This window comes from Silurus meridionalis, chromosome 16, assembly GCF_014805685.1.
Source record: "Silurus meridionalis isolate SWU-2019-XX chromosome 16, ASM1480568v1, whole genome shotgun sequence".
NCBI lineage: Eukaryota > Metazoa > Chordata > Actinopteri > Siluriformes > Siluridae > Silurus > Silurus meridionalis.
The window spans coordinates 7246831-7261382 of NC_060899.1; positions in this window are offsets into that span (position 1 = coordinate 7246831).

The following is a 14552-nucleotide window of genomic DNA, read 5'->3' on the forward strand; positions in this document are numbered from 1 at the left end:
ACATGTCTGAAAACAGGGCCATGTTTACCACTGTGTAGCATCCCCCTTCCCACCAGTTTGTATACATTTGGAAACTCATGAGGAGACTCATTTGTAATCCATTTGTGTCTGATTCAGCATTCTAGCTGTTTGGTTGAAACATTGTATATGTTTTTATGTTCTACTGTAAATATATTTTGGGTTTAATTTTTTTGTTTTTGGAATTAGGGTTGTAAGTAATACCAGGAAATAACCTGTTTACAAATCAATAAACATAACTATCACCGATCCCCGGTCAGGGAACCTAACCCAGCCATTACTCTTGGTGCCGGTCCCAAGCCCAGATAAATGGGGAGGGTTGCGTTAGGAAGGGCATCCAGTGTAAAAACATGTGCCAAATCAAACATACAAATATGGATGATCCGCTGTGGCGTCCCCTAATGGGAGAAGCCGAAAGAAAGAAAGTTTTGCTGTGGTATACATAGAATAAAACACTACAGGTTTTGCTGTTAAAGGAAAATATTAAACATACATCAGATCAAGACTGGGGAAACATTGCTTCTGCTTGGTACTGAATGTAGGAGGTGGTGTTTTAAAGTAGTGTCTTTTATAGACAACAGTTACTGCATTTTAGGGAATAGAGTGAGCTTGAACAAAGCAATGGTCCTATGCTTAAAATAAGTCAGGTGTTCCTACCATTTTGGGGCAAATGACCCCAAATAGATATTAATAATTTTCTGTGGCCCCAAGCTTTGAGCACCCTGAAGTTTTTTAATTGTATTTGAAATATGCTACAATGGAAGTATAAGACATTAATGGGAAAAACAAAGGGCTCCCTACTATATATTGCTTTATTTATTAGGGCTTAAATAAAAATTGCATGGTCAAACATAATAATCAGGTGGAAAAAACAAGTACACACTTCCAATTCTCACATACATTAACACAGGGGTCACCAACCTTTTTGAAACTGAGAGCTACTTCTTGGGTACCGATTAATGTGAAGGGCTACCAGTTTGATACACACATTTTTCAGTTTGCTCTGAAATAACTAATTTGCCCAGTTTACTTTTTATCATGTTATTATCAATAATTAATGATATTCATCTATGTGAAGACACTGATCATGTTAATGATTTCTCATAATAATTATCAACAATGATTTAACAAAGTATCAAACAGCTATTTTTAGAAAAGTCCTGCGGGCTACTCATGTGGTCCTTGCAGGCTACCTGGTGCCCGCGGGCACCATGTTGGTGACCAATGCATTAACATAACCTAACCATAAACATGCATACAGAAAGGACAAATGCCTAACAAGATATAGGTGAGGGTTATTTCTGGTGGTAAGTTGACTAAAGACTAACCAATTATTATGGCTGCCAATAAGAAATAAAAAAATAAAAGGCTATGCATCCTTTATAACTTGTATGTCTAATATTACTAATGTATGCCCCATATAACTAAAATACACAATTACATATTCCATGCACTGGGAATAGAATAGTCTTTATTTGTCATGTACACATTACAGCACAGTGAATTTTTTTTTTTCACATATCTTGTTCAGAAGCTGGGGTCAAAGCACAGGGTCAGCCATGATCCATTTCCCCTGGAGCCTAGAGGGTTAAGGGCCTTGCCTAATGGCCCAAGAGTGGTAGCTTGGCAATAACAGGGCTTGAATTCCAAACCTTCTAATTAGTATCCCAGCACTGAGCTACCACTCCAATCTAGAGGGACATTTTTTTACATACCCTGTGCCATATATTGTAGGGTAATGCCCTTTAATAAAATGTATATTCTAGTCTCAAAGACAAACCAGCTATTATAGTTTCACAATCCAGTGCACTCTTAGTGCCTGGTCCAAGCACGGATAAACGCGAAGGGTTGCGTTAAGATGGGCATCCAGTATAAAACGTGTGTAGCATCTGGGTAGGATTATTTGTTGATTTGCTGAATCTCATGTCCCAGACACCACTTTTAACCTTTAACAACTGCATATCAATCACAGATTGGACCTCACAGCCTACACTTGTATTGGGGGTTTCATACCCCCCCACACCAAAAGGCTCAAAACAGGACAGTTTTTGTTCTCTCCACCTAGCCTTAAAGGAAATTCTAATGGGGGAGGCTTTTTATCAACCAAAGTAGCGAGTTGTTTCTTTCTTGGTCAAGGAGATAACCTTTCCTAGATTTGATAAAAGATTATACTGTCTGCTCGGTGGAAAAACAGATAAAATAATTGTACCATAATTCTATTATCTGAAACTTAATTTAAATATTTATAGTTAATTATAACCAGTAATAATTACTCATAAATTATTCGCTACATGTGCCAAATCAAATATGTGGATCACGAATCACAATTTCATATCGGATAGGTCGAGGCCCGAGTTACCAACGACCGCCACAGGTATTGTTAGCCAACAGGGTACCGAAATTGGAATTTACGCTACTGTTGGCCCAAGGAGGAGGAGGAGAAGGAGAGGAGGAAGACATTTACAGACAGCAGGGAAAGGAGATGTGTAAGAAAGTGGAGGTTAGGGTGGGTGCTTTAAACGTTGGAGGTTAGGGTGGGTGCTTTAAACGTTGGTACTATGACTGGTAAAGGGAGGTTGTTAGCTGATATGATGGTGCGGAGAAAGGTATACATGTTGTATGTTCAGTAGACCAACTCGAAAAGGAGTAAGGCCGGTAACCTTGGAGGTGGTTTTTAACATTTCTACCACTGTGTGGATGGAAAATTAAATGGTGTAGGTGTAATCCTGGGGGAGGATTTTAGTAAGAGTGTAGTGGAGGTGAAGAAGAAGAGGAGGAGAGTGAGAACTAAAAGAAGGACATGATGGTGGAAACTGAAGGTAAAATTCAGGTAAGAGGTCAGATAGGGGTTTGGTGGTGGTGAAGTGGTGCTGGATGATTGGGCAACTACTGCAGAAGTGATAAAGGGGGAACAGCTAGAAAGGTACTTGGTGTGACACCTGGAAAAGAGGAAGGAAGACAAAGAGACATGGTGGTGCAATAAAGAAGTGCAGGAAAGCATAAGGAGAAATAAAGGATGTGCTGCAAGTAAGAGCAATAAAAGATGCAGATGGAAGTGTAATAACTAGTGAAGAGAGTGTGAAGGTGAAGTGAAGAGAGTATTTTGAGCAGCTGATGAATGAGGAAAATAAAACAAAGTGAGGGTTGGATGATGTGGAGATGGTAAAGCAGGATGTGAATAGGATCAGTAAGTAGGAAGTGAGAGAGCCGATTAAAAGGGATGAAGAGTGGAAAGCCGGTTGGGCCAGATGACATACCGGTAGAAGCATGGATATGTTTAAAAGAGATGGCAGAGGGTTTTTTAACCTGATTGTTTAACAAGATTCTGGAAGGTGAGAGAATACCTAAGGAATAGAGAAGTGTGCTGGTACCTATTTTTAAGAACAATAAATATGTGCAGACCTGCAGTAGCTACAGGGGAATAAAATTGATCAGTTACACCATGAAGTTATGGGAAAAAGTAGTGGAAGCCAGGCTGAGAGAAGAGGTGACAATCTGTGAGCAACAGTATGGTCTCATGCCGAGGAAGAGCACTACTCCGCAAAATATGCTTTAAGAATGTTAAAACAGAAGTATAGAGGAGGTTAAAAAAGGAGTTGCATTTTGTGTTTGTGGATTTGGAGAATGCGTACGACTGGGTGCCAAGAGTTAAGTTGTGGTATTTTATGAGAAATTTAGGTGTGGCAGAGCAGTATGTGAGGGTGGTGCAGGACATGTATGAGGACAGTGTGACAGCAGTAAAGTGTGCAGCAGGAACAACTGCATCAAGGATCGGCTCTGAGCCCTTTCCTGTTTGCAGTGGTGACGAACAGGTTGACGGACGAGGTCAGACAGGAGTCTCCATGGACTATGATGTTTGCGAATAATATTGTGATTTGTGATGAGAATAGGTAGCAGGTTAAGAAGAGCCTAAAGAGCTTGAGGTTTGTGCTGGAGAAAAGGGGAATGAAAGTCAGTAGGAGTAAGACAAAGTACATGTGTGTGAATGAGAGAGAGAGAAGTGGAGTGGTGCGGTTGCAGGGAGAAGAGGTGGTGAAGTTGGATGAGTTTAGGTACCTGGGGTCAACAGTGCAAAGTAATGGAGAGTGTGTTAGAAAAGTAAAGAAAAGAGTGCAGGCAGGGTGGAGTGGGTGGAAAAGAGTGGCAGGAGTGATTTGTGATAGAAGAGTATCTGCAAGAGTGAAAAGGAAAGTTTATAGGACTGTGGTGAGACCTGCTTTGTTGTATGTTTAGATTTTAATTGGGAGTGCCTAGGATGGACAGGATTAGAAACTAGTTTATTAGAGGAACAGTGCATGTACGACATTTTAGGGACAAAGTGAGGAGAGGAGGGACATGGGGTATATCGGTAAAGGAATACTGAGGATGGAGCCAATAGAAAGGAGGAAATGAGGAAGGCCAAAGAGGAGGTTTATGCCTGTGGTGAAGGAAGACATGCATTTAGCTGGTTTAAATGAGGCAGATGTAGAGGACAGAGTAGTATGGAGACAGATGATCCGCTGTGGCAACCCCTAATGCGATCAGCCGAAAGAAGAAGAAGAAGAAGATTCTAGTCTCAAAGACATCACAGATTTCAGTAGTTTTAAAACTGTATTTTAATAAATTTTTATATTATATATATATATATATATATATATATATATATATATATATATATATATAAGTGAACCCTCCATATTCTCGCTTTGTCTTAGCATTTTTTAATGGTTATGTCGACTTTTTTATGTCGCCGAACCCTAATATCTCCAGCACAAGGGGGGAAAAATTTGCCATTTAACGTCAGTTATCTCGATCGGTGCTGTGCAGCCGCAGAAGAACTCGCGAAAGTGGCGGAAAAATCAAGCCTTACAGATGCTACAGGTGTTGTATTGTATACTGGTGAATCTCTGCTGTTAGTTAGTGCACATATGCCTTTTGTTGTTAAATGTTATGCGATGAACGGGAGGCGAAAGCCGCGCTTAAAAGGAGCGCAGCGCAGAACGTGGGATGAGCAGCAAAAGCATAGAATGAACAATGGCAGGATCGGGGGAAATTTTCATTTATCTCGATCATCGGTTATCTCGATGCTTTTTGGCAACCCCCTAGGACATCGACATAACCGGGTTCCACTGTATATATATATATATATATATATATATATATATATATATATATATATATATATATATTATTGAAACCTCTAGTTTTGTAACCTGAATATATAACTTTTGTGACTATAAAATGCAGTCTGTTACAGCACACCTCATCATGTTTATTACTTGTGCAATAAATAACCTTGAGTAAAAAAAGCCCATTCTATCACAAAGATTTTCCATTAAAATGTCAGTTAAATGTATGCATGTCAGTGTATTTTGAGAACCAAAAAATAACTATTTTTGTTTCACTTAAAATTTCAATTACATTTAAAAACAAGTTGTGTTGTAAATTACACAAAAAAATTGTACTCTGTTTTGCCATTATTGTTGCTAATGTTTGTCCATCCATAATCTATTATGAAGGGCTACTATTAACGATTAAAAATAAAACAAATTATATAATATAAAAAATATAAATTATATACATGTTTTGCTATTTTTATTTAATCAGATGTTTTATTAGATAGTGTCAAATTCAGGATCTGACACAAACATTGCATTTGGAAAGCACTGAGCTTGTTCAGTTTTGATTTATACATGGTCTACGTCAAAGCAGTCTCACGGTCTCAGATCAAAGCAGGATTGGCAGGATCAGAGTCTGCTTATCCAATCCTTCTGTGAGCCTCTGTGGTAAAAACCACTTTTTTTCTCATGGACCAGCAATTGATTTTTTAAACCTGTTTAATGCAGACACCACTGAAATAAATACTGGCTTGTGATACATCTGTTATTAATATCTTTGACTTCTCCAATTTGAATACTCAGGCCAACGAATGGGTGATGCGGGCAATATGACATCTGTGGCCTAAGCATTGTCATCTACAAAGACGGTAATTCAGTATTTGGCAGGTCGAGCCTTCTTTGAGACTGACCACTTTACAGGACAATGACCAATGTTGTCTTCCACGATTGCCTTCCTCACAGAGATGGCAAAAGTACACACATACTTCACTTAAGTAGAAGTACAAATATTCATGTTTTAAAATACTCAGGTAAAAGTTGAAGTACTGACTACCCTTTTGTACCCAAGTTACAGTAAAGAATTTTGGGCTCTGACACTTAATTAAGTAAAAAGTAGTATTAATACCACCTGTTTTGGTAGTGTCACGCTGGTAACTGGACGCCACATAATTTAATTATTAGGGTTGTTAATGAATTAAGATATTTGATTGCGCTGTTCTAAATGTACCTTAAATACTCTAATCAACATGGGCATGGACAAATATTGAAGCTTTATGCGAATTCCTGTTTATTATTTATGAAACCAAATGAAAATGTAAGAAGTAGAAAGTACAAATATTTGTGAAAAAATTTAATTAGTAGAAGTAAAAAGTTATAAAAAGTAAAAAAAAAAATAAATAGTGAAGTAAAATACTGATCTCAGAAAAATCTACTTGAGTACAGTGACGAAGTATTTGTACTTCATTACTTCCCAACTCTGCTTCCTCATGTGGCTAGCATTTGTTTTGTACACAAAATGTTCAGTTTGTAAAGTCAATGTAGCAGGAAATCTCTTTCAACCTTGACTGCTTTGGCTGTGATTCCATACCTGGCATGTTACCATTCTTTAAATTTCAGACTGCAGTTTGCAATACATACTGTAGATAGGTAGATCAACTTTCAAAATGTCAAACACCACCAGCTCAATGGGTGGTGAATCAACACATGGCATAAATGGTGGGTCATAGTTGTAAAGCTCCTCAAAAATGTCTTTACAGCACAGATGCTAAGTGGATAATTGCACTTAATTTTCAATCTTTCCTACCAGTTTAATAGCTACTGAATATTCATATTTTAAGGTACAGCTTCTTCCACATCAGCTGCCACTTTGCAAATGGGTGGGCATATTGGTTTGGCACAGTAATAGCAAATTTGCACATAATAGCATTTAAGGTTTGACTTAGTGTCAAATTAATATCTTATGATTAGGATAATGTGGAAAAGTGATTTAATATTGTAATCTGGAACTTCTCCTTTCTGTTTCAAAAGGTAGTCATTATCATTGATATCACTGTGACCAAAATAGCCCATTTATTTTTCACATCCTGATCAATCCAGAACCGGTATGTCATTAAAGTCACCAGCCAGCATGATCATGTTGGTTTGTGAAATGGTGTCCAGCATCTGTTGGAGCTAGCCATAGAAATTATCCTTGATCAAGACCTGGGTGGGACCTGAGCGAGACCTGGCATCAGCTGGAAGGCAGTCACACTTCTTGCTGTTCAATTGATGAACCATTTAACACCAGCTTTTTGTTTTTCTCCACAACTACTGCCAGTTAGATCGTTGTCCTTCCAGAACCAATGAGTTGTAGTTCTTATTAGAATTTAATGGAGATTTTGCAGTGTAACACTTCCATGGCAATGATTTTCTTTTGGTCAATGTAGTGACCAGTCTGCATGTTCCATGTAGCAATGCAAAGTTCCATTTTTGCTATAACTAATTTGTTATTTTGGCCAGTAGTACACTTCCTATACTAGTAGTATTGGTTTCTTGCCTAGTTTCTCTAGTAAACTGGTTCTGGAAGTCTCGGCATCCACCCTTCTATTTTTTCAGCCGGACTGGCCTTGGCAGAGTTATATAATGATTGTATAATGGTTTTAGCTCTAATCACTTTGAGATTCTTGCTGTGGATATTTTTTGTTCAAAATTAGTTAATGGTTTATCACAAATCAAGCAGACAATTTTTTAGGAAGTATAAACAATTATTTCTACTGACAAAAAAAGTTAAGGGAGTGAATGAATGATATGTTGTTGAACACTTGGCTCATAATTAGATCTTAGAAGATATTTTGAGCAAATCAGGTCAACAGAATGCAATTTCATTCTTCATCTTTTTTCTCTTGATCTTTCTCTCTCTTCCTCCCTCTCTTCCTCTCTCTCTCTCTCTCTCTCTCTCTCTCTCTCTCTCTCTCTGTATTTGTAGACTTTTGTCTAATGCTTCTATTAGATATAATTCCTGTGCAAGCATTATTATTAGTAGCAGTTAAAATTCTATTGATCTTTTTTTTACATTTTTAAACTCTGTAATGCAAGCTTCTGCAATACAATTGTAAGCCTGAGTAGAGTTTTTAGTACTAGATTTCTTGAGCTATTGGCCTGGGGTTTTTTTTGCACACACCTTGTAAGCCTGCTACAGAAATAGTAATTGAAATCCACAACAAATGTGTGTCCTAAAATACTTGATTAACAGTGAAGAAACTGAATTAGGTGCAGCAGGAAACAAACATCCAACTCTCTTTTTACATGATACTGTTATCTGGAGACATTTAGAAAACCCTGGTTATGCTGCTGACACTTGCTAATAGAAGCACTTGCTCCTCGGGGAGAGACAGATTACTGGACCCTGTTTCCCTGACTACCACTTACTGACAAATGCTTTGTGTCATCTCTCGTCTGATTTACGGTGTATTTCAGCCAGGAGCTATAAATCACATTTATCTGCTTATACCCTCAGACAACGCACTGCATGCCTGAGTGCATGCTTATCCACAGGTACACTTGTGAAGTTCAAGGCTGATGTACTTTTGTTAGTATGAAATACTGTATATTTTTTCATGTCCTTCCACCTGCTAACATGTGATTTGTGCAAGCAAAGAGTACATCTCTGTCTAGCTGGTTATATGTTGTCTCCATTCACATTCTATGCAATGTATTTTATTAGTTATGATAAAAATGCTGGACTTACTTTTTAAGATGCTTATAAGTGTTTATTGTCCATAAGGTTAATCTGATGTTTGCCAGAGGCAAGAAAATCTGATGTGATTATGACAAACCCTACAGTATTTCAGCAGTGTTGCAAAACTAAACACGTTTCTATTATTCAGTATGTTTCTTAAATAAATAAACCGAAAAGTATAATAATCAATTGAGTTATCTAAAAACAGTTGCAATTTTTCTATCAGCTTGTTTTCACCTGTTTTACCTAATGCCACAGCAAAGTCCAGAATACAATATAAAAACATTAAGAAGCCTGATGTGATTCAAATGCAGCATGCCTTAACTCAACCCAACTCAACCCAACTCAACTCAACTCAACTCAACTCAACTCAACTTAACTCAACTCAACTCAACTAATGTTCCTTATTGTGATTTTTTACAGTGAACTACTGCTACCGAATTTAAAGGCAGTACGTGATCCTGACACACTTACACTGCAATTTGTCATTACTCTCCATATCCATCCTGTAGCCAGATAATATTGATACTTGTATGCATTGGCTTGCATTCCAAATCGCATTCTTACATACTATATCGTATACAGAAGCCTATGACACTAGTTATCGGGTTCATCTAGTTGAATAGTATCTATAAAAAGAAAGAAGAAGAACAGTATGCAAATGAGATAATAAGTAAACATACAGTAAAATAACATTGGCTTACACATATTGTGGCCACCATGAAGAATACCCCTCCAGACCACCAGAGGGAATCAGTACTCAGTGGATTTAATTTCTTCTTTGTAGTCTGTCCCAATTCACCCTCCACTAGTCCACACCTGTTTCCTGCTCCCAATGAACCACCCTATTTCAATTCTGATGTCTCCTTGTTCGTGTTTGAAGTACTTATTAGTTTTCTAGGTTGTTTATTATTAATTTCATTAATGTAATTTACAAGTCAAATTGCAGATCTCAAGCCACTTCTAAATAGTTTCACAGTTATCCTGGAATAATGCAGGCTATGTTACTTTATTACTTTTTTTTACCTGCCTATTCTGGATAAGCTATGTACTGTATCTAGTGCTGTGGTAACTGTAAATGGTGGGGATGGGGTTGAGGTGATGAGTGATGATCATATTTCTGATTTTTCACAGTTCTTGATCAAGCCCAATAGGTGTTCAATAGCTCACATTTATCTGGATTCTTCCATTTTGCTGCTCAGTGGTAGGTCCAGCAGATGGACAGGTCATGACACATCTATAGGAAGAATGAGTGTAGTGCATGAGAGAGTGATTTTTGCATTCTGTAAATTAGGCAGATCGTGCTCATGTAGACAAGAGATGCATTTATAATGACCTTTTATCATGGTCTTCAATGTGTTAGTGACATCCATCTGCTGTTTTTCTTACCTGTCTGTCACTCTTTTATCATTCAGCAAGATGTCTGCAGTTTGCTACAATGTGATATGCATTTGTAATGATGCTAAACTTAATCATCATATTGCAATGTTCTAAAGTGGATTGCCAGTTGTCATTTCACAATGTCAGTTTACTGTTATAATTTATTGCATTGCACATATTTAATTTTAATTAGTTTAAGTCTGAACCACTGTTAAGCACATTAAACCCCTTTTGCTGCAGCATTAATTAAAATATGCTCTTATAAATTTGCTTATGTTTTCATCTTTACCTGCATTAACATAAAATGAATTATTTAAAAGAACTGCAGTTAGAGTACTCATTTATTACACTTGTTTTAGCATTAGAAGACCATTCTGTTTAAAATTCATGTCAAAACCATTTGCTTGTTTCATTGTAAAGCTTACTAGGTTATTACCTTCATAATATCTATGAATAATCAAATGGACTTGTAGGTTTATAAAGATATTTGTTTTTTAACGACTTGATGGTACAATACCATAAATATAAAGCGTCACATACTGGGATTAGATATTTATATATACAGTTTATTATTATTTTGAATAAATAATTATTTACATTTCTTAATTTGGCAGATGCTTTATGCTTTTCGTAAACATATGCTATATAATATGTGTATATTGTGTATACACAGCAAACCAAACTTTAATTTCATGTAGTTATGGACCAACAAATGTTACATGGCCCCACTTGTACATGTTACATGGCAGCTGTAAGGCCATTTATGTCAAGTATAAGGTAAAGCCAGCTATAAACATACAAATTATAAAGCTAAAAAAAAAAAAAAAGATGAAATTTAAAATATTGTGTGCTATTACACTTACATTGAAAAGCATTAACTCTTAGCATTACACCAATTGGTACTAAGAATTGTAAAATAATAATTAAGTACTTATATTTACTAAAATACAGAGCCTGGAGAGGTAGAGATATGCGCTGGAGAGAAGGGGAATGAAAGTCAGTAGGAGTAAGACAGAATACATATGTGTGAATGAGAGGGAGGGCAGTGGAGTGGTGCGGTTGCAGGGAGAAGAGGTGGAGAAGGTGGAGGAGTTCAGGTACCTGGGGTCAACAGTGCAAAGTAATTGAGAGTGTGTTAGAGAAGTAAAGAAAAGAGTGCAGGCAGGGTGGAGTGGTTGGAGAAGAGTGACAGGAGTGATTTGTGATAGAAGAGTATCTGCAAGAATGAAAGGGAAAGTTTATAGGACTGTGGTGAGACCTGCGATGTTGTATGGATTAGAGACAGTGGCATTGAGTAAAAGACAGGAGGTGGAGCTGGAGGTAGCAGAGCTGAAGATGTTAAGGTTTTCGTTGGGAGTGACGAGGATGGACAAGATTAGAAATGAGTTTATTAGAGGGACAGCACATGTAGGATGTTTTGGTGACAAGGTGAGGGAAGCGAGATTGAGATGGTTTGGACATGTGCAGAAAAGGGACATGAATTATATTGGTAGAAGAATGCTGAAGATGGAGCCACCAGGTAGGAGGAAAAGAGGAAGGCCAAGGAGGAGGTTCATGGATGTGGTGAGGGAAGACATTCAGGTAGTTGGTGTGAAAGAGGCAGATGTAGAGGACAGGGTGGTATGGAGACGGATGATCCGCTGTGGCGACCCCTAATGGGAGCAGCCGATTTACTAAGATTTACTAAAATACAGCTGTCATCTTTGCAATTTTGATCATTTTTGGTAGGCTGATCCATTATAATAAACCAGTGAGAATAAAAGTATTATTTTTTGGAATTAATCCTTCTTACAAAATAAATGTGTAGAAATAAGTTTGTGTGCATTTGTGTGCATTCAAAACAAATTTTAAAGCTTTGTTGCTGTATTGCTCCCTCTCTCCAGACAGAGGCATAAAGACGATAGCTCTGAGTGCCTTCCTTGTACAAAGAGAACTGTAATTATTGCTACCTTTCTTCTAGCTCTTTCCGCCTCCCCAGGGAGTGGAGTCCCCATGTGCTTTACTCTCAGCCAAAGACCTAGAAATTTACACTACATGCATTGAGCACAAATAAGTCAATGGTACTGCCCAAAATCTCAAGAAAGGACCAGTTCTAGAAATATGCTGTCAAGAAACCAGAAATCCTATTATGTGAAATTTTACATATTCTTATGCTCTCCTATCTCTGAATACTAACGGTCTGAGCATACATGAGTATACTTCTGTCTGCGGAGGTTCCTATTCACCCACTCAACTGCAAGCTGGAGAAAAGTAAAAAAAAAAAAAACAAAGCCTTACACTTTATTATGTATTTTTAACCTTTTAATTTTCGAAGCTGTTTATTTATTTTTTGTTTGTTTAATCTTCTACTCTACTGCATCTTTCAAATATTTGCTCAGGTTCATCGTTGACTCAATGACTACAAGATGCCCCATGGCTGCAAAGCAAGCCCAAATCATTACCCTTACACCTTCACTGCTTGACAGTTGGTATGAGTTATTTGTGCTGATATCCTGTGTTTGTTTTTTGCCAAATGTGGGGTTGTGCATTCTCGCCAAACATCTCCAATTTGTTTTTAATCTGGCCGAAAACCATTGTCCAAAAAGTCTTGTGGTTTATTCAGATGCAACTCTGCAAACTTAAGCCGTGTCCGCATAGCCGTTAGAGAGGAGAGACTTTATCCTGGCAACCCTTCCAAACCATCCATACTTATTCAGTGCTTTTTAATTGTACTGTCATGAATTTTCACATTGCATTATATTACATACCATGCTTACTGAGGCCTGTAGAACCTAAGATGTAACCTTTTTTTTTTTTTTTTCAATTTCTTTGAGCATTGTGTGGTCTGACCTTGGGGTGAATATAATGGGGAAGATTGCCAACTGTCTTGAATGTTTACCACTTGTAAATAATGTTCTTCACTGTGTTGAAAGGTGGACTTTAAATTGTCTGAAAATGGCCTTATAATGCCCTTCCCAGATTGATGAGCAGCAACAATTGCTTCTCTAAGATCATTGCTGATGTCTTCCCTACTTAGCATTGTGTTAAGACACAGCTGTCCAATAAAGCATGTATATATATATATATATATATATATATATATATATATATATATATATATATATATATATATATATATACACAATAGCTCTTTGTAATGATTTGCAATGTTTTATTATTTCAATAAAGTATTTATTAATTCAGTCTGGTTGTATCTACTTGTTTTTTTTTTTGTTGTTGTCGTTGTTTTTTCTTTCTTTCTTTCTTTCTTTTTTTTTTAAGCATAGAATGCTTTTTGATGATTTACAGTGCCTGACAATAGTTTGAAAAGAGTTTTTCGTTGTAATTATTCTTTGTGAGACACATGTATGTTTATTTTGTCAATATGCAACAAACTAAATAAAACTATAAAGACTTACCTTGGCAAAACAAATATTAGATGTCTATTTATGTAACTTGTAAACTTTCCATTAAAAAATTCGCCCTTAACATAAATGACATCTTAACACACTATTGGAATCTGGACAGTTTGTTTCTGTAAACATTAAACTGAAATACATGCTTCTTGTAAAACTCATCCCAGAGCAGATCAATAGGATTTAGGGTTGGGGTTAAGGTTAGAGTTGCCACTTTGTGCAAAGGCAATGGCTTGAGCAATTATTTTTATGCTCTACAGGAAATGGAAATTAAGGCACCTTTAAATACACATTTACATAAATGATTGTCTTGCTTAATCTAACATAAAATAACTCAAACAGACCACAGACTCATGGGTACCTGTGAATTCCTTTAATTATGTTTAGTCAATAATTTTGGTAACCTAATGAGTGGTACTCACATGGTATTTTATTTTAGACAGAATTAATATATATACATACACTAAGCAGCCATAACATTAAAACCACCTGCCTAATATTGTTTATGTCACACTTGTGCAACAAAATCTGCTCTGACACATTTAGGCATGAACTCTACCATATCTCTAAAAATGTGCAGTGGTATCTGGCACCAAGACATTAGCAGTTGATCCCTCAATCTAGTAAGTTGCATGTGGGGCCCTCTATGGATTTGGACTTGTTTGTCCAGCACATCCCTTAGATGTTTGATCGGCTATGCAGCCCTATTATGAGCAAGTTGTGATGCATTGTGTGTTCGGACACCTGTAGCTAGCATTAACCTTTTTGGCAATATTTGCTCCAACAGCTCTTCTGTGTGAATGGACCAGATGAGCTAGCCTTTAATAGCCATGTGCATCAATAAGCCATGACCCTCTTGACTGTTCATCAGTTTTCCTCCTTTGGACCACTTTTGGTATACATTAACCACTGCAAACTAAAAAAAAAAAACACGGACTTGTTATT